Source organism: Mus caroli, chromosome 14, assembly GCF_900094665.2.
Source record: "Mus caroli chromosome 14, CAROLI_EIJ_v1.1, whole genome shotgun sequence".
In the NCBI taxonomy this organism is placed as follows: domain Eukaryota; kingdom Metazoa; phylum Chordata; class Mammalia; order Rodentia; family Muridae; genus Mus; species Mus caroli.
Window position 1 is genome coordinate 64,724,761 of NC_034583.1, and position 22,237 is coordinate 64,746,997.

The following is a 22,237-nucleotide window of genomic DNA, read 5'->3' on the forward strand; positions in this document are numbered from 1 at the left end:
TGATAAATACATATTCATCTCAAAAGGGTAGGGTTTAATTCTGTGCAGAACCACCCTTTGGCAAGGTGTTTGTTTGATATTCTCTCAAGATTCTAATCACAGGCATGTGTTTATGAGTCTTTGCAAACTATAGCCAAGGGCTGAACAATTAAGACTTTAATTTTAACCAACTTGATTGTTCTCCTTCATTTTAAAAATGCCTAGGCTGGAGAGAAAATGTTCTTAACTTCTCTTTGTTTCTCAGACCTCTATCAAGTGCAACCAAAAATGCCTAAAACACATTTTATTTTGTGTTTTCTTCATAATTTCATTGATGATCATTTGACTACCATAGAAACTCAGGATTTCCTTTTTAAAAAAAGAATAGTCCCAACTAATATTGGTCTTTTTGGTTTTCTGACATCATTGTTATCTTCTATTTAAACAGATCTACTGAGATAGAATTTACACACAATGCAATCCACTTGGACTGCCTCTGAACATTTTAGTAGACAGGTACACCTGATTTTCCTTGGAACTGCAGCCTCTCAGCTGTAACAACCACTGAACAACCACTGATGTTTAGAATAGGGAAATGTATATGTAGAGAAAATATGTATCACTAGATTCAAACAGTGTCAATAAGTCATATTGCCTTATTACATTTATTATGATAGCTTGAAGATTCATGTATATTATAACATACTTCCATAACTCATTCTTTTGAAACACTGCTAAAAAATTCATTTTACACAGACACCACATTCTGTTGATCTATTTTTTAGATAGGTGGTTTATTTTTATTTTGTTTATTTTTCTTCCAGGGACACTCAGACATAATTTAAAAATAATTGTATATATTTCAGCCAGATAATGTTATATGTTAATATATGTTTATATTTGTAAGCGTACATCACACTAATTAATACATGCATCACTTAACATCCTTGTTTTTCAAACCTTTTTACTATAGTTGTTTATTTATTTGTGTGTGCATGTGTGCACACATGCCATGGCATTTGTGTAGAGGTCACAAGAAGTTGATTCTTTCCTTCCTACCACCACGTGGGTCCTAGGGATTGAGATTAGGTCATCAGGGTTTTCAGCAAGCACTTTCACCTGCCAAGCCATCTTACTGGCCAGACATACTTATGTAATTTTTATGATAAAAATATTTAAAGTCTACATTTGGTAATTTCTAAAGTGTTTTATTTTAATTCACTATTATGAATTAGTTATTGTATTGACTAGTTATCTGTTGTTTGTCAACTCAACACAAGCTAGAGTCAGTCATTTGAGAAGAGGAACCTCAAGTGAGAAAATGTCTCTTCCCAGATTGCATATTGGTAGTCTCTAGGGCATTTTTAAAAATAGATGATTGATATGAGTGGGCCCAGCCCATGGGAGGAACTGCCATTTCTGGTCAGGCTGAGCAAGCCGTGAGGAGCAAGCCAGTAAATGTATTCCTCCATGGCCTCTGCTTGACTCCAGGTTCCTACACTTAAGGAAGGTTTATGATGTGGAAGTATAAACAAAATTAGCCCTCTCCTTTTACTTCACCATAGCAATAGACAGACTAATTAAGATAGACATTGCTACCAGGTCATGGAATACTGCTGAGAGACTTGACGACATGCTTTTGGGAAGACTGTGGTGGCATTTAAACTTAGGGCTGGAAAATTCTTTGCATGCTCAGGGCTCAGTGGGCTGTTGTGTGGGAGGTTGGAAGATAAGAATGATGAGTTCTGCAGATGATGAAATCCTGGCTTGTGATGTTTCCAAGGGAAGTTTTGAGAGTCTTAGGGACTCATCTGTGGATGCTTGATATTTTGAATTAAGAATCTGTGGTGCCGGTCGTGGTGGCGCACGCCTTTAATCCCAGCACTCGGGAGGAAGAGGCAGGTGGATTTCTGAGTTGGAGGACAGCCTGGTCTACAAAGTGAGTTCCGGGACAGCCAGGGCTACACAGAGAAACCCTGTCTCGAAAAAAACAAACAAACAAACAAACAAACAAACAACCCCCCAACAAAACAAAACAAAACCCACCCCCACTCCCCCAAAAAAGAAAAGAATCTGTGGTTATGGTCACCTGGGTCTGAAGAATGCTGTGCTTAAGAGGACACCAGCATCATTGAGGGGAAATCTTCTAGTTAAGTGTCTCTTCAATGTCAACACACAGAAGCTGTGGTCCTGAGGAAGACAGGGCTGTACCTCCTGCTGACAGCCAAATTTGGTAAGATGAAAAAAAAAATCTCACAGGTGGTAGTGGTTTTGAACATAGGAAGAGCAGCTGAGGCTTGGCACCATGGACGACCAGGAGACTGGACGCCCCGGATTGAAGGGGTCAGGATTAGAGTTGAGGATTGACACCATGCGACTGGGTCAGAGTTTCTGAAGAAAGCTCCAAAGAGGCTGGTTGCAGCAGAGATCCCAATGTTTTGGAGATGTCAGTACCATGGGATGACCATCAAGGACAGTAGCAGCTGTGACATGAAGCCATCTTGCCTCTAGGAGACAAGCTGTTTGTGCTGTGAATAGCTGAGCCAGAGAAACAGAGCTGCCAAAGCTCACTGGAGCCCAGGGTGTCATGAGCAAGTTTCAGGCATCAAGTACTAACCTTTTACATGGTTAAATCTTTGTTCTGCATCAAATTTTATTGTAACCATGACCTGGCTGTTTTTTTTTTTTATTTTATTTTTTATTTTATAAGAACCCACTATGAAGAGACTTCAAAATTTTAGACAGAACTTCTTTTTTTTTTTTAAATATTGAAAATGGATTCTTCTCTCACACATTGCATCCCACTCACAGTTCCCCGTTCCTTTCCTTCCTTCAGCTCCCTCCCACCTCCACTCTCCTCTGGATCCACTCCCCATCCATCTCCCTTCTGAAAAAAAAAAAAGCAGGTCTCTAAGAGACAATAACCAAACATGACAAAATAAAATACAATAATACAAAAACAAAGACCCTCACACCAAAGCTGGACAAGGCAACCCAACAAGAGAAAAAGAGTCCCAGGAGCAGAAAAAAGTCAGAGACGCTCCTGCTCCCAGAGTTAGGAGTCCCAGAAAAACGCCACGCTGACAGCCACAACATATACACAGAGGACCTGGTGCAGACCCCTGCAGACCCCATGCTGGCCATGTCAGTCTCTGTGAGTCCACATGTGCCCTGCTGGACTGGGTTCTCCTGTTAGCCTCTATCCCCTCTGCTTCCTACAGTCTTTCTGTCCCCTCTTTTGTAGGATTCTCGGAGGTCTGAGGGGAAGGACCTGGTGGAGATCTACAATTTAGACTTTTTCTCTCCACATAATGGAGAGACCTAACTTTTAAAGTATGAATTTTTAAAGATGGTGGGACTTTCAAGGTTCTGAATATGTTTTTAATGAGACATTAACACGATGTTTTGGGGACAAATGAAAAAGGAAAAGTTGTAGTTGAATAGTGATGTGTTTGTGTGACATGTTGACAAAGGACATTTTGTACCAGCTAGGTTTTCGTCAACTTGACATAAGTTAGAGTCATCTGAGAGGAAGAACCTCAATTAAGAAAAAGTCTCCATTCATATTGCCTTCAGGCAAATCTGCAGGGCATTATCTTAATTAATTATTAATATTGATAACTAGTGATATGATATTAAATGGGTTCTGAAGGGCCTTGGCAGCTCCATAGTCCACTGTGAGTTGTGTCCCCCCTAGACAGGTAGTCCTGGGTTGTGTAATAAAGGAGTCTGAGCAAACCATGAGGTGCAAGCCAGCACCATGTTCCTGTCTTAAGTTCCAGCCCTGACTCCCTTCGATGATAATGGATAGTAATGTAGAAACATATGCAAATAAATTCTTCCTTCTCAAGTTGCTTTTGGTCATAGTGTGTATCACAACTATAGAAACCCCAAATAATACAGCTACCATAGTATAAAATATATCTTTAGAATTATCCTTACTATCTAAATACAGCTTTGTACCCTTTGACTGACCCCCACCTCCATTCCCACTGAACTCTTCATCTTTTGTCTCTGGCATCCACCCTTCTATTCTCCCCCTTTGGATTCCGGGTGAAAACAAGACCACATGACATTTGTCATTTTATGCCTGAACTATTAGTAGAATGCCCTCCAGGTTCATTCACGCTGTGCAAATGATCAGATTTCTTCCTTCCTTGTTAGTCTGAACAATATCTCTTCTATATATACATACACTCCCATTTCCTTCATTTGTTCTTCAGCTGATAGGCACTTAGGTTGACTCGTTTTCTTTGCTCTTGCAGATATTGTTGCAATGAACATGGAAGTGCAGATCACCCTTGGCTTATTGGCCCCATTTCCCCTGGCTGTGTACTCAGAAGTGAGCTTGCTGGCAAGTAGTATTTCTGTTTCCAATTTTGTGAGTACCCTTTCTGTTATTTGCTATAGTGGTTCCACTAATTTATAGGGTACCCCTCCATCCCAAAGTCATCTTTTGCCTTTGTGATAATAGATAACCTAATGGTAAGAAGAGAGATATATTTATGGTTTAAACTTGCATTTCCATTTTGAATAGTGATGAACTTTTTATTCATATACCTGCTGACTATTTATCTTCTTTTTTTTTCCTTTTTTTATTAGATATTTTCTTCATTTACATTTAAAATGCTATCCCCTTTCCTAGTTTCTTCTCTGAAAGTCTACTATATTCCCCTCCCCCTGCTCCCCAACCCACCCACTCCCTGCTTCCTGGTCATGGCATTCCCCTATACTGGGGCACACAAGACCAAGGTCCTCTCCTCCCATTGATGGCCAACTAGGCCATCCTCTGCTACATATGCAGTTAGAGACATGAGCTCTGGGGGCGGGGGGTACTAGTTAGTTCATATTGTTGTTCCTATTATAGGGTTGCAGACCCCTTCAGCTTCTTGGGTACTTTCTCCAGCTCCTTCATTGGGGGCCCTGTGTTCCATGCAATAGATGACTGTGCACATCCACTTCTTTATTTGTCAGGCACTGGCATAGCCTCACAAGAGACAGCTATATCAGGGTCCTGTCAGCAAAATCTTGTTGGCATATGCAATAGTGTCTGAGTTTGGTGGTTGTTTATGGGATGAATCCCCAGGTGGGGCAGTCTCTGGATGGTCCTTCCTTCAGTCTCAGCTCCAAACTTTGTCTCTGTAACTCCTTCCATGGGTATTCCCATTCTAAGAAGGAACGAAGTATTCACACTTTGGTCTTCCTTCTTCTTGAGTTTCATGTGTTTTACAAATTATGTCCTGAGCCTTCTAAGTTTATGGGCTAATATCCACTTATCAGTGAGTGCATATCTGACTATTTGTTTATCTTGTTTTATGAAATGTCTGGCAGGACCCTGAAGTCATTTTAGCATTGGGCTGTCTCCTTACATCTGTATTTTTTTAATTCCTTGTGCACTGGGGTTATGAACCCTGTGTCACATGTCCAGTCTGTAGCTATTTCCCCTTTTCTCCGGACAGTTCTTCACTCTCTTATCATCTTTGCTACATGGAAACCTTCTAGCTGGATATACTACTACTTGTTTGTATTTGCTCTTGTTTGTGTCTTTAGAGCCATGTTCCAAAATTTACGGATCAGGCCAGCACTACAGAGCTTTCCTCTATGTCCTCACCTAGCAGAATTAGACTCATGTGTTACATTTAAGGGTTTAATCTGTTTTGAGTTAATTTTTGTACATGACAAAAGGTAAGTATTCAGTGTGTGGTCATTTGTTTTTCTTAATACTATTTAATGAAGAGACTGTCCTCTCTCCATTGCGTCTTCTTGGTACTTTAGCTGACCATTTAACCATCAATTTATGGTTTTATTTTTGGTCTTCCTAGTTTAATCCTTTGGTCGATATTTCTGTTTTATTGCAGGTTCATGGTGGGTTGATTACTGTCACTCTATAATATAATTTGAAGTTAGGTAACACGATGCTTTTAGATTGTTTGTTCAAGATTGTTTTGGCGAGTTAGGGTCTTTTGTGATCTACACAAGTCATAGGATTATTTTCCTGTTTCTGTGAAAACGCCATTCATATTTAAGTAGAGATGATGTAGCTCACTTTGAATACTACGGACATTCTTATAATATAGATTCTGACATGACATCTTGCCACTTACTTGTGTCTTCTCTTACCAATGTTTTCTTTATATTTTTAGGTATGAAACCTTTCATCTTCCTTGTTTAGATTTATTCCTGTTTTTGATGCTGTCAGGAGACTATTTCTGGGGTAGTTTGTCGTCAGTACATGGAAACACTACTGACCTTTATATGCTGATTAGTTTATCCCAGAGCTTCACTAAATTCATTTATTAAATCTGCTATGGGTTTGTGTTTTCTAGGTGTGTATTTGTAGTCTAGGTTTTTTTTTTTTTCAGTTACATGGGATCACAATAGCATTTTCTATATGATATATAAGAATGAGTATTTTTTGTTGAGGTTGATATCATAGGTAGCCCACAATTAAGCTTTTTGTGTGATGTGCATTTTCATTCCCTTAGATGAATGTTGAGGGGTAGAGTTTTTGGTTCATTTGGCAACTATGTAGTGTTTGTCAAGGCAAGGGCTGTACTTCCAGCCTCACCCGCAGCTCACCAGAGTGCTACCTTCTCTGCATGCTCACACTACTGTTATTATTTGCCGTTTTGATTATAAACTCTAAAATGTATGTGACATTGATATCTTATTGTGATTTCATTTCACATTTTTTTGATGGCTAAAGATGTTAATTATCTTCTAATGAATATATTGACCATTTTCATAGGTACTTTGGGCTTATTTGCCAAATTATTTACTGAGCTATTTTTTTTTTATTATTTACTTGTAAGACCCCCCTATATAATAAAGATTCAAGTTGCTTGGAAGATTAAAGATATTTAAATATTTCTACTATACCAGGAGTTATATTTTATACTTTCTTGATCATATCCTTGGGAACATAAAAAATTTTAATTTGATGAAGTAATGTGTGTCTATTTTTCTTTTGTGCTTTTTGCTTTTGGCATTTGATTGCAATTTAAATATGTAGATAATGCTATAGTGGAACCATATGAGAAGGAAGGAACCATATGAGCCTGGATAATTATAAACTCTTATTTGTGTGGGATTCAAAATATACTTGATTTTAGCTCAGATGTAGATGAATGTTGTTCTTATAACTCCTGCCTCTTCATCTTGATTTATCTGCCCTTGAATAGGCAGCCAGAATGTCCAGTATCACATCCTCTCACTCCCTTCTGCGTCTAGTAATTCAGGGTAAGGCCAGGCACTCCCTACCCTCACCCCCCCCCCTTTACTTAAAAAGGGATGCTTTGAGCTTTTTGCCAAGTGCCTTTTAGGTGTGAAGAGGCTCACAAGTCCAAGCAGAAGATTATAGTCTAGGTAGGAGTCATTGCTCTAGGAAAGTCATTGTTCAAGAGGGGAAAGTACTTTTGAAAAATTTCTTCTACCTCTTTTCCTTTAGGCAGGAGCAACTCTGGGAGTGAATTGTCATTTACCACCTTGTCTCATTTCTCTGTCTCTTTCTCTATCTCTGTCTGTCTGTCTGTCTGTCTGTCTCTTTCTCTGTCTCTCTCTGTCTCTGTTTCTCTGTCTCTTTCTCTTTCTTTATCTTTCTCTCTCTCCTTCATTTTTGCTGCAAGGGAAGGCCTCCTAAATCTATTTCCCATTCTTGTGCCTTTATATTGGGCAAGGATATTTAAATGACAGCTCTTGGGAGAGAACTATGTGTGGGTAAATTTTTTTGTCACCCTCTGGAGTTTCTCATTTTCCTCCTTACCATTCACAGAGTCCTCCCTGGAGAGTCCATTCCATAGACTCTTAGTGCTGGATCTCTTCAGTGTCAGGAGGGTCTTGAGTAGCACTACATGTGGGGTCAAGTTCAGCTGCTATTCAGCCCATTATCACTGTCCCCTCTGCCATCAGTATTCTGTTCTGCTGCTCTCTCAAGGTCACTGGTTCAGCAAACAAAACATAGAACATGCAGTTAAGTCTGGGTTTCACAGAAACATGGAATAATAATTTCTTCACAGTAATAATGCCTACTCCATCTTATTGCTTATCTGGCAACCTCATCTTTACATTCTGTGTTTCCATCAAAGAGCACATGGAGGAATGATTGCTTACCTCTGCCTAGTGAGTGAGATAAGGAGAGTCTAGACTATCTTGCAGTTGAACAAGCAGAATGCTTCTCTTGGATAACTCCTTGCTAAACTTGAACTCAAGAAAGGAAGGGAAAACTCGTTTGACTAGTTGGCCCAGGCTGACTGCTCTCCCCGCTGGTTCATTGAATTCTCAGGTTTGGGTAATGGGCTGAGATGGAGGGGCAATGAACTGGAAAGTGGACACTCTGCCACAGCTGTGTATTATATGATATTTTCTTAGACTCAGCCTGAGGGGGTAGGCTCTCAAAATAGGGAAGTATGGAAAATTCCCTGTCTTACCCACAGTTGTATTAAGGTAGCTCCTGGCTGTGATGGAATTTGTTTATGTTAGCCCAACCATTGTTGGATTCAACAGAGCACAAGCTTGCCAGCTGTGGGAGTTTCTCCATAGCAAAACCAAAAAGTTGCCTTATTTAGCTCCCAGCCTCTTTCCTTGTTCAAATATTTTAAATATTTTCAACCTTTTAAAGACTATGGGTGTCCATTCCGAGATCTGATCTTTGAGTTAGTGAGAGACTGTTAGGCTCAGGGGTGCTTGCAGATCTCCGTTGTGTGCGTTCACACTGCTTCCGAAGGCTCCTACATTTACTGCTGATGCTTTCTGGTGACCATGTTGCTGACCATCACTTCCAGTAGATCCCTGGCTTTCCCTTGCCGGCTGCCGATTGCTCAGACCTCAGTCCCTGACATGGAGCTCAACCTGAAGCCAAGGGAGCTACCTCACCAGAACTGGTGCTCTGTGGCGGGGAGTCAGCCTGCATCTCATTTCTGGTTACCAGGGGATGCTGAGGTGGAACCATTGTCAAGCCCACATTCTGTTGGTTACAGGGTTGGTGTTTCAGTATCTTACTGGCAACTTCATCTTCAGACCCCCACTTGAGATAATGAGTAATGTAGCAAATACATTACTTAAATGTAGAACCCTTTCCTCTTTGGTTAAAAATGTTTTATTTTATACTAAAATTTCCCTCTAGACTAGTTGAAAGAAACACAGGTTATATTGCAAATGTTCCTGTTTCATTTTTATCCCAAATCTTGTTTAAAAAAATACCTTGAAGATATAAAACTCATTAAAATGCTTAAACCCCATTTTTTTTTTGTTAAAAATAATGTATTCCACCAGGCTTTTACTTGGAGAATGCTTAGAGGAGTTGCTTTGTTTGAAATCCAGCAGAAATGCTGGGTACTTTTCTGTAAAGAATTTCTTTTGCTAGATTTTTCATCATAGGTTTAAATTCTGTGCTCTTTGCTAGAATTTCAATTAAAATAAGCTTTACAAACTGGGCTTAAGGGATAAAATTAGGTATAAAAGAACTTCTTCAAGAGAAAAGTGTTTAGAATGTTGCAATGATAAATACATTTACAAAATATTAAAACTGATTTGTCCCTGTAATACATATAATTTTTAAACAATGATTTATAAATAGATATATTTAGAACTAAATTCAGACCTGTCTGTTTTAGGTAACTTCTGACTGACATCTGCCACTATGGTACCCTTATCGAAAGGTTACACCATTCTTTGGAGAAACATTTTTCAGCCCGTTTCTCTGTCCCCAGCTTTGACACTACCCATCCATACTATGAAGGATACCCCTGCTCTGCACAGAATCTGGTGATACCACCTTGGAATAAGAGCCTCCAACAGACTTCCACAACAGACTTCCATGATCACAAAAGCAGTTTCGAACCTGTGCTGTACAGGGCTCTTGGATTCTGTGGAGGAGTTTATGGGCTGGTGAGATCCAGGGTAAATGTTCTGGGTTAGACAGGACATACAAGCCCCAGCTTCCATATAAGCAAGGACAACTGTGACCTTCTACTTCCAGAATTTGCCACTATTTTCCTCCTCAGTAATGTTTACAGGCATGAACATTTCCATGAAAAGGATTACAAACACCAGCACCACCACCACCACCACCACCACCAGCACCACTACCAGCAGCAGCAGCAGCAGCAGCAGCAGCAGCAGCAGCAGCAGCAGCAACAGCAACAGGAACAACAGCAATAGGAACAACAGTAATCAGAGAACACAGCCCAGTTTAAATTGTTATTTATGCCCAAGGAAATTATAATTTTATTTCTCTTTTTCACTTCATCATCATCATCATCAACAAAAACAACAACAACAACAACAGCAGCAGCAGCAGCAACAACAACAACAACAACAACAACAACAACAACAACAACAACAAGTCCAAAATAATCCAGGCAAACTCTCATATGAAGTTCAGCATCTATCTGTCTTTAGGCAACCCCTGACACAGGAACACAAGATGCACTGATATTGTCATTACCTCCTGTAGCCACATGGGGTCACTGTGAACAACTGGCCATGTTGATTGATGCCACCAGTTTACTTCTGATTCAGGGCTGTGCAAGTCACCTTAGACTCTTAGAAAATCAACTCCTTGTACCTCTCTTCTGTTTCATCTTTCTATTTTCCTATTCTTGCACTGTGATGCATTGATTTCCTGGGGGTTAGGTCTTCTTTTGTCTCACAGCTAATGCTGATTCTTCTGCCGTCTTTCAAGGACCACAGCACCTTCCTAAAAGCCTAATGTTCCACTTGGGGCTGCACTCATGTGCAATCAAGTCTTAGTTTCTGATAAGCCATGCAAGGAAAAAAGAAATAGAAGGTGCACAAATAGGAAATCAGGTAGATAAATTTGTTGCTTTTTGCTAATGTCATAGTAACATATATAGAAAACCCCCAAAATTCCACTAGACAACTCAGAATTTATAGGTACAGCCAAGTTATAGCATACAAATAACCCATAAAATCCAGTGGTTTGGGGCTATTGATGTGGGTCAATAATAATACAAGGCTCTCTTAGTGTGTGTGAGGCCCAAGACTCAGGCCCCATGAATGACGAAAAAAAAGGATATATATATATATATATATATATATATATATATATATATTACACACTAGCAGTGAATATTCTGGAACTATGTCATCTATAACAACTACAGAAATAAAATATTTTGGAATAACTATGAGTTGAAAATATGAAATAGAAAGCTATGAAATATTAACGAAAGAAATTTAATATATAGCTAGAAAATGATTCAGTGTTCACAGAATAGAATTCATAGAGTCCAAGTGTCTATATTACCCATGTGATTTCTAGCAGAATCCCAAAGTCCTTTTTTTAATTCAAACATTATTTTATATATAGTATACGTTGATCATATTCTTTTCTCAGCCCCAACTCCTCTCAGATCATCCTTTCCCAGTTCTCTACCTACCAAACTTCATATGCTGCCCACTTTATCTTCCAAAAACAGACAAACAAACAAACAAACAAACAAACAAACAAACAAACAAACAACAAAGGTTAAACAAAAGTCCAAACTTAAAAAAAAAGATGCGGTAGTGGCTTGAATCAGTTGGCTCCCAGAGACTCATGTGTTTGAATGCTTGGCCCACAGCGAGTGACAGTATTAGGAGGTGTGTCCTTCTTAGAATAGGTGTGGCCTTGTTGGAGGAAGTGTGTCACTGTGAGGGTGGGCTTTGAGGTCCCATGTTCAAGCTGCACCCAGTACCAAGGAGAAGGAGTCTCTTCCTGATTAACTTCAGATCAAGATGTAGAACTCTTGGCCCTTCCAGCACCATGTCTGCCTGGATGCTGCTGTGCTTCCCGCCATGATAATATGGACTGAACCTCTGAAACTGTAACCAGCCCCTATTAAATGTCCATTATAAGAGTTGCTTTGGTCCTGGTGTCTCTCCATAGCAATGGAAACCCAAAGACAAATTATATTCTGAAATTAGCTTACTAACTAGTGTGATTCTATAAAGTTTTGTCATACAGTCTTTGTTTTGGTTAATACTGCAACATCCAAAAGACACTTGGAGCAAATGGGTAATTGTGGTGTCCATTAGCTTTACCAAAGTGCCTGCTGCCCTTCAGGCTTTCTCAGTATGGAAAATACCTGTTACAGAGTTCATGCTGGCATCCTGGCTCTTCCCTGTCCCTAACCTAAACTTCTCCAGCTCATGGACTTCTCTTCCCTCAGCTTCTCATTCCTATATAAACCTGCCATTTCAGCCATGTGCTCCCTTTGGCCCCGTCACTTTTGCCCTCTCTCTCTTTTGTCTTCTCTCTTCCCTCTCACTCCCCACCTGCCACCTCCACACCCCACCATGGTTACTGTACTGGCCATATTTAGTCTACTGCTTTCTGGACTCTACCAGATGCTGGTATTCTCTCTCACATCTACCATAAAACCTCCTTCTTATCCATATCTTAGAGCTGTCATGTCTTTACTTATAAAGTGCTGAAACCCCCATGGTATACAAATCTGGTGCTGAAACTGCCACTGTATACAAATATGCCCACTATGCCCTCTCTACCCCACCCCATCCTCACCCCTCTTTAATCTGCTAACCCCCATTATTCCCTTCCATTTCTTTCATATCACATTTATTCTGCTATCTCTCCAATTATATTTTTAATTAGATTGTAAGATTGTAGGCTTTTAAAATTAATAAAATAATATAAAATAAAATATAGTAAGATAAGACAAAAACTAACACACTGGAATTGGACAAAACAACAGAAGGAAAAGAACCCAAGAATAGGCACAAGAAACAAAGACACTCTCATTCACTGGAAGCTACACAATATACATATATACACATAGGACTTAGTGCAGACCTGTGCAGGCTGTGTGCTTGCTGCTTCAGTCTCTGTGAGTTCACATGAACTTGAATCATGTTGGTATAGAAGGCCTTGTTTTCTTGGTATCCTCTACCCCTTTTGACTCTTACCTCTTTCTACCTCCTCTTCTATAGGGTTCCCTGAGCAACAGAATAAAACGGTCCTATAACTGATATGGAATCACAAAGAGTAACCAAGGTGCTTTCATGAGCAACAGGAGCAAAGCTAGAGGCTTTCTTACAAAATCACAAAAAACAAAAATCACAAAAAGTGGTAATAATCACAACAGATGATCCTGGCATAACACTAGGCTCCATCAACCAGTTCAAAAGAAAATTAGGCATGTAAAAATTATTATTATTATTAATTATTATTTACTTTATAGTCCTTTGCCTATACATTATGTATGGCTTCTGCTTTTATGTTTTTAGGAGATTCTTTTGTGTATAAACATGTGTGTCTGTATGTCTACATGTATATCTCATACTGTTTCTTTGGCTCTTTTCCTTTTTTTTTTCCCTATTTTCGTTTGTTTGTTTTTGTTTTATCTTATTTTATTTTATTCTTCTTTAGATGCTACTTTATTTTCTAAAAAGAGAAAGAAAGGGTGTGGATTCTGATAGGAGGGATGGTGAGGAGAATCTTGGAGGGGTTGGGGCAGAGGAAACCATAATGAGAATATATTGTATGAAAAAAATATATTTTCATGAAAGATAAAAAGGGCCCAGAAATGAACCATGCATGTATGGCCAATTCATTGTAGACAAAGACACCAAATAAAAACATGGAGGAGGTAACAATCCATTCAATAAATGATGATAAGAAAATAATATTGACATGCAGAAGAATAAAAGTGGGCCCTTATTTTGTACCACATTAAAAGCAATCAACTCAAAATAAATTAAATGCATGTGACATGAAACTGTCACTTTTATAAGAGAATATAATGGGGAAGCTCCTCACATGGGAAATGCATTTAGGGGCACAACCCCAAAGATGCAGACAACAAAAGCAAACACAGACAAACAGGAATACTTCTGACTAAGATGGCAAATTGAAGACAGACGGGGTGTCTTTAAACTTACATCTGATATCAAATGAATTCTCAATTATATAAAAATCCAAACGTTAGTAAGAAAGCAACCTATTTTGAGAATAATCAAAGTATCTAACCCTACATTTCTCAAAGATGATAATCAACAGGTATACAAAGTATTCCTCATTATTTAAAGGACAAATATAAATTAAGATTATAATGCTATACCATTTCCATCCAAAGATCAATAAATGCACACACACACACACACACACACACACATGCTTGACTTCCTCAAACATCAATGAAATGCAGGTCAAAACTGAACTGAGATCCCATCTCACCCTATCTGAATGGCTATAGTCAAAGAAATGAGTGAGAACATGCCCTGGTGAAGATGAGGGGAAAGAGGACCACTCCAAGCCCTGTTGATGTACATGTGAACTATGCGGCCACCATGGAAATCGGGAGGAGGTTTCTCAGAAAACCAGGTGAGCTTCCTATGTAGTACTCTTAGGAATAGCTGAAAGGGTTTAAATCAGGCTCTGATCTGGCATACGTGGAGCTTGGCAATGGTTTTTAAAAAGCACAGAAGGTAAAAAGACAAATATTTTTGAGCATGTGGAGAAGAGAATCCATATATACTGTTAGTGAGAACGTGAGTTCATACACTCATTATGGAAAGCTGCGTAGAAGTTTCCCCACAAAACTAAAAATAAACAGCTGTGTGAATCTGTGGTCCCACTTCTGGGTGCATCTACAAAGGAAGCATAGACAGTACATCAGGAAGCTGTTGTCACTGCTAAGTTCACTGCAGCATTAATGTACAATAGGCAAGAAATTCAATCACCTTAAGTGCTTAATGAACTGTTAAAGCAGAGGTTCTCAACCTGTGGGTTGTGACCCCTTTGGGGATCAACTGACCTTGTCATAGGGTTGTCTAAGACCATTGGAAAACACAGATATTTACTGTGACCCTAGTCTTTTTGTCTGTTTGTTTTGTTTTATTAGATATTTCCTCTCTCTCTCTCTCTCTCTCTCTCTCTCTCTCTCTCTCTCTCTCTCTATATATATATATATATATATATATATATATATATTTTATTAGATATTTTCTTTATTTACATTTCAAATGTTATCACCTTTCCTAGTTTCCCTCCCAAAAATCCCCTATTCCTTCCCACCTCCCCCTGCTCCTCAACCCACCCACTCCTGCTTCCTGGCCCTGGCATTCCCCTATACTGGGGGCATAGAACCTTCACAGGACCAAGGGCCTCTCCTCCCATTGATGACCAACAAGGCCATCTTCTGCTACATATGTGGCTGGAGCCATGAGTCCCTCTATGTGTACTCTGGTTGGGTGACCCTAGTCTTATTGTAATTTGCTCTGCTGTGTTTAGTTGATATACCTGGGAGGCCTGCTCTTTTATGAACAGAAATGGAAGAGGAGTGGATCTAGGGAAGAGCTGATGTGTTGGGGGTCTGGGGGGAAGGAGTGAAGGGAGGAGAAACTGCAGTTGGGAGATAACGAATGAGAGAAGAGTAAAACAAAGGAACAAAGAACAACAACAACAAAAACAAAAAGTCAGGTCACAGCATTAGGAAGGTTGAGAACCACTATACTAAAGGAAATGTGGGTGTATATTTACTACGAACCATCTGTTTTAACAAACGTGTCATTAGCAACAACATGAACGAACCTGGAAGACATCACAGTAAGTTAATACAGGCTAGACACAGGAAGACAAGTGTACACACTCTCATTTATATGTAAGCCTGCCCTCACCCATCTCAAATAAGCAGAGCAGGATAGTTAGTGCAGAGGGTGGGAGGAAGGAGAGGATTATGCTAGAGAGGTAGGAGACTTCAGCTGGACAGGGGAACTGAGGCATATCTCCTTTGAGATGCACTCAGTGCTGTGACTACAGTTCAAATGATGACTGTATGGACTTTCAGATGTGGTAGCAGATTTGATGCTGCTTCTGTGTGACTCATTATAGGAGAATCATTAGGGCAATTTGAATAGATTCTTACCGTGAGAGAAAGAGCTGAAGAATAAAGAGATAGATTGAGGTAAGTTTTGGATAGCTCTATATGGGGAAGCAGTCCAGAGCCATTTCCAGTTGGTGCCCAGTTGATCTGTGTTGTTTGTGCCATGCTAGGGTAAGTGGTAGCTTTGAAGAAGGCAACATCTTCTCCTGGACACAGATGACGTAAGAACAATGGGCTGGAGAGAAACTGTGAGATGACTGTGGTGATAGAAACAAAGGCAGTGCTGGTCTGGAGGATGAGTGCAGGGGTGTGGCATGGGATCCTGAAGCTGAGATTCTCCTAGGGTGCCTCAGAGTGAGTAGACTGAGAAGGCACCACCATGCTACTCTCTGGGAAAGTGATGGTTTGAGAACAGCACTCACTGAAGGGAGCAATTGTTCCCAGGCATTGGATATATATCTCAGGAAACAATGCTGAGGATCGATAAATGGGGTAATATGAAATTGAAAAAAGCTTCTACACATCAAAGGATATACCTGCCAGAGTAAAGATACAGCCTATAGAATGGGGGAAAAAATCTTTGCCAGCCACAAACATCAGACTAAGGCTTAATATTGAGGTTAAAAAAAAATTAAACACACCAAATCAAAATCATGGAATCAATCAATGGACTAATGGACCGAATCCATAGCTTTCTAAAAAAGATGTAAAGATGGTGAATGAATACTTGAAAAAGTATTTCAACATCTTCTCCCAGAGAAATGCAAATTTAAGCTGCTCTGAGATTATCTATCTCACCCCAATCTGAATGGCCTTCATCAAAAAAACAAAAACAACAACAACAACAACAAAAAAACCCCAAAAGTCAACAAGTGCTGTGGAAGATCCCTCACTGTTCAAAGGAATGCAGACTGGTGCAGTCAATATGGAAACCAATGCAGCGGTTCCCCAAATAACCCAAGCCATAAGTACCATAGGATCCAGCTAGACCACTCTGAAGCTGTACTTGGCTGACTCTAAATCAACACACCACAGAGACTCTTGCACAATGAGATTTATTGCTACATTATTCAAAAATAGCTAAGAAACGAAACCAGCCTAGATGTTCATCAAGGAATAAATGCATCAGGAAAATGTGGTCCACATACAAAATGGAACTTTATTTAGACATGGAGAAAAGGAAAATCACGACATTTGCATAAACAGGAATTATTATGTTAAGTGAAATAATCCAGATTCAGAAAAGTGACACGTGTTTTTCTTTCATATGTAGAGCTTGTGTATTTAAATATGCAAGTATGTGTTTAGATCATGAAACTAGAAATGGGACCATGAGATAAAGAGAGGGCAAAGTAATAAAATATGTAATCTAAAAGCAGAAGGGAGGTTGCTGTGTAGGAAGAAGTCAGCAAGAGAGGCCAAGGGAAAGAGGAGGGAGAGGGGGAGGGGAGGGGGGACGGATAGGGACAAAGTATACATGAAAAATGCCATAATGAAACCCACTAATTTGTATGCTAACTTTAAGAATTGACAAATGATGCAGTTTACATTTCAAAAGTGCTAAGCGATTCCACTTCAGAAGTTTTCACCAAAAATGTTAAGTATCTGAAATGATGGATATATCAATTAACTTGATTTAACTATTCAGTATTGTATGCATAAATGACAAAGTCATTTTGTACCATATAAACATATGCAACTCTAATTTGTCAATGTACAATTAATTTTTTGAAAGATTAATCTTTTGTTATAGGCCATATAAATGACTTTCTGATTCTACTTGTTTTGGTAGACAGAGAAGCCTAGGGTATGATACATGAAATCTGAGATCATGGACAATACGGATGTTAGAGGGCATAGTAATAGGAAGGACTACAGATGCATGCTGAGAAGTTGGGGAGGACAGACACAATTCTCATCATATTTTGTTTTGTGAAGTAGGTGAACTCCCAGCTGGGTATGTTGGGAAAGGAAAAGCGGACCTTCGTGTCCTAATTCTCTTAAGGCTGAAGCCTTGGTTTCTTTATTTTCCTCTGTGTTTAGGTTTTCCCATGTGGTCTGCTACGTGCATTATTTCCTTGATAGCCCTGCTGATGTACCACCTCTCTCAGTCTTTGAGAATCTTTCTCAGAAGATGGGATGGAGTGGCACGGGAGAATGGCTTAGAGTCCTGTGTGAAGAGAGACCATAGATAGAACAGGTGTCAAAAGCATCCTTTTTGTGGACCACAAGGGAACTTATACTGAGAATCAGTGTGATATATCTTTTAAGCTGTACAAGAGGGGCAAATGGTGTGAAGAGTCAGTCAGCTTCTCCCCAGTCCAGCATGTAGAGGGATGTGGCAGTGTGTAGAAACACTAAAGTTGTCCATGTGGGTTCTCAGTACTATTAGCTGTGTCAATCAAGGACTGTGTGTTTCTTTCCGCTTATTTCATGGCCCCCATTGTTGTTGTTATTCCTTGAGTATCTGCAGTTGGTAAATAGTGCAGATTAAAATTTCAATTATTATTTTGTTAAAAGCCTTATGAATAACTTCCTGATTTTCCCCCCCCCTTGGGATTTGTTTTGATAAAAACAGAAGTCCCAGATATAATATATGAAATCTAAGGTGGTAGATCAAATGGACACACAGGAAATGGTACTTGATGACCCTAGGTACTGCAAAGATCTTCCAGAATTGTTCTGAAGGATTCTCACTCTTAAGGTCTGACTGCCCTGTCTGACTTGATTGCCCAGCACACTGAATCTCTGGCCATGCTTTTCTAGGTCCAGGCTACATAGGACCAAAGCCAGGGGTATCATTGTGACCTCCTTGCTCTTCTCACTCGATTTCTGAGCAAAGGGTCCTTAGAAATCAGCAGCAGCCACAGCTGGGAGTTCGCTCCTGCTCTCTCTAGTTAAACTTCTCCTTCTCAGAGCAAATGGCAAGAGCAGCAGTGGGCCAAGAAACTGGGTTTCCATTCACTCTGGGCTATTGCTGATTTACTACCTTGCTGGGCATCAGAGAGAATGCTGAGAACGTAGATGTACAAGGACTCCAGGAGGAACAGGATTCCCCGAGGCAGTCAGCGTAAAGGCTTCTTCATGTATCAGTCGCTAGGTTAGGAGGGAGGTAGAACTTAGAGAAAACAGAGATAGAGAGAGATAGAGAGATAGAGATAGAGATAGAGAGATGGGAGATAGTGCTTAGAGAAAACAAGAAACCATGCAGCCTGTTTGCAGGAAGTCTGTGGCCCAAATTTTGTCTGTTTTAGTGTTTTCTTCCTTCACTTTATTCATTTATTTGTGTGTGTTTGTGTGTGTGCACATGTGCATGTGTGCAGACGTGCTCACACATACACAGTACACACACATATGAAGGTCAAAGGACAACCAGCAGGAGTCATTTCTCTGCCTCCACTGTGATTGAACCCTGGTGTTCAGGGTTAGGGCATGTGCTATTATGACTTGCTGAGCCTTCTCCCCAGCCCCCAATTGCAAAAGACTTGGGGGGAACTACAGCACTTCTTAGATCCCAGGGGCACTGTGCTGGAAGTTTTCAGTACACAGTAAGAAGATAGTCATTAGGGATGGTTTCAGTATGTGGTAAGAACATACAGCAGCTACCAGGGAGGATTGAAATTCAGATCTCTGGTTGACTTCCATGCCAAGTGAACAAGCAAGGCCAAGTTTGGATTTTACATAAACCTGACTAATGTTTCTTCAAAGAGTCACTAAACAATGATTATGCTGGGAGAAACCCTTAAAGTTTTAGATTCTAAGTTCAAAGAAAACATTTCATGTTTCTTAATATATGTTCACAACGTTCATGCTAATTTCAGTTTGAGTACCATGGGAGGTAGTGTTCTAGGGTAATCCCTAATGACCCCTGTCCTTGTAATTCTCTCCTGTGGTGATAGTAACTGGTACCTCTGGTTTCTATTGAGTAGAACATGGCACCACTTCCTAGATTATGTTACATTATATCCAAGAGACAGGAATTCGCAGGAATAACTAATCCCCTCATTATTTGTTATAATTGATGGGGTAATTCATTTGGTGGGTCTCAGCTGAGCCCTTTAGAAGCAGTCAGAGAGAAAAGCCACAACAGAGCCATCCCCCTGTTGACCTTGATGGAAATTTCTTGCTGTAATGTGGAGAACACAAGGCAGCTTCTAAGAGGTAGGGACGGCCTGAGTGCCAGTCACAAGACTTGAACTCCGTCAGTGTCCCGAGAGTTCTACAGGGGAGCTCAGATTGTAGACTGTAGCACTTGTCAACACCATGCTACTTCCTGGGAACCCCTGAGAAGAGAAAGTGGCAAAGCCAAGTGGGGCTCTGGGCTCATACGGAAAGCCTGTGGAATGAAATGTACATTGATTTGGATTACTATTGTGTAGCAGCAGCGGCAGCATCAAATAAATATACGATATCTCATTTCTCAAGTGTTGTAAGAGAAGCACTACCTACCCATTTGGTTTACAGCCCACACTAAAATCTTGACTCTAGGTACCAGTGGGGGAACAGAGAGCCTTTTCAAGAAGCACAGAGATGCAGAAACTATCAAGAACATCCTTTTTCCCAGGCTTGACCAAATTCTCAGCACTGTTTGCCGAGTAGGTGCCTGTGTTTCCTGCAGCCCTGTGAGTCCTTCTTTCCTATCTTTGTTCTCCCATCTGTTATTCCAAACATTGCCCCTGGGAAAGGTGTGCTTTCACATCTCTGAAATCTTACTACTGTGCACTATTCAAGGATGTAAAACTTAATTACTTGATGATGTCTCACTGTATCAAAACTCTGCTGTGGGGTTGGTGACTCTCTCTGTCTTTTCACGTATCTATGTGGCGTTAGTTATAAGGAAGGCATTGGAAATGGTGTTTCTGCTTCTGTTGTGGCATCCCAAGCTGTAAAGCAGGCTAGTAGGAGAGATCAGAGCTTTTATGTCCCCTCTTGTTTTGTGTGCCTGTGGTACATCCTCTGAGGAGACACAGGAGGGTAGAAAGTACAGGGAATGTCACTACACTGTCCTCTTTCTAGGATCTAGTGACAGCTGTAACATCAGAATGTATGCCTGGGCTCAAATCTGAGGGAAAAAGGAGACCACACTAGAATGTGTTCCCTTGGGAGGTTGAGCTTGGGAATACTGAATAGCAAAGCCTTGTTTTATTCAGTTGGCAACTTCATGCAAAAGTCTGTTTCCAGAACTCAGTGTCTATGTTAAAATTCAGAAGTGAGATGTTGAGACAGGTGTTCAAATTTTCATTTGATTTGAAAAAAATGAGCTTTCTCTCTCTCTTCTCTCTTCTCTCTTCTCTCTCTCTCTCTCTCTCTCTCTCTCTCTCTCTCTCTCTCTCTCTCTCTCCTTCTTCTTCTTCTTCTTTCCTTCCTTTCTTTTGCAAAAAGCTAATTTCATTTAGTTGGTTGGTTTGGACTTTGGTCTCAGCAATTAAGTTTTGTACAATGACAGCTTCATAAATTGAAGGTAAGAACTCTACAGTTAAGATGTTGGGAGAAATGTATTTAATGATCAAGTGCTTTAATTAAAAGATTATAATGATAATGAAGTTTTATAACTAACAACATTTTGATTTCTGAATTCTTTTTCTAGAATGTGTCCCAGAAAATACTTCCATGTAAAACAGTAAAAGATCTAGAGTATATGCCTTGGTGAATCCTGGCTAGTCAAGGCTTTTTTGTGCCCATATGAATTCTAGGATTCTTTTTCCTAATGATAAGAAGAATACATTGAAATTTTACTGAAGACCGCATTGAATCTATAAATCTCCTTTTTGTTGCATAGCTATTGATTCTGCTAACCTATGAACATGAGAGAGCTTTTCATCTTCCCGTGTCTTCCTCATTTTTTCATATTTTTCAAGTTTCATTATCATGAAGGACTTTCATCTCCTTGATTAGGTTTAACTATCTATCTGGTACTGTTTGTTGAAGCTATGGTAAATTAGATTTTTCTCTCCAGATTTCTTTTTTTTGGCAAGTTCAGAAAAACTGATTTTTGTATGTTAATTTTGTATCCCACTAATTTGCTCAAGTATTTATCAGACCTAAGAGTTTGCGAGTCATCTTTAATGAAAACAGAGGGAACCTTATTGGGTGCAATTCAGAAAACAGAACTTCTAAATTATTTCATTTGCGGTTCTGAAATGTTCTGTGGCATCTGAGATACTCTGTTCTACCAAAATGCTCCCCCACGTCTCAGCTCAATGGCTATCAACAGTGAATTCTTTGTCAAACTCTTGTGGAGTTTACATTAGACTTGAGAGATGTGTTTAATCTTACCTTTCCCCAGAGTACACTGTCCTCAGTGTTGGCTACCATGAAATGATTTGCTCCTCTATGAGCAAGAGCAGACCAAAGTACTCCCAAGGGAAAGGGGGAGGTGCAGAACTTGGCTGTAAAGTTTTTTTTTTTAATTTTTA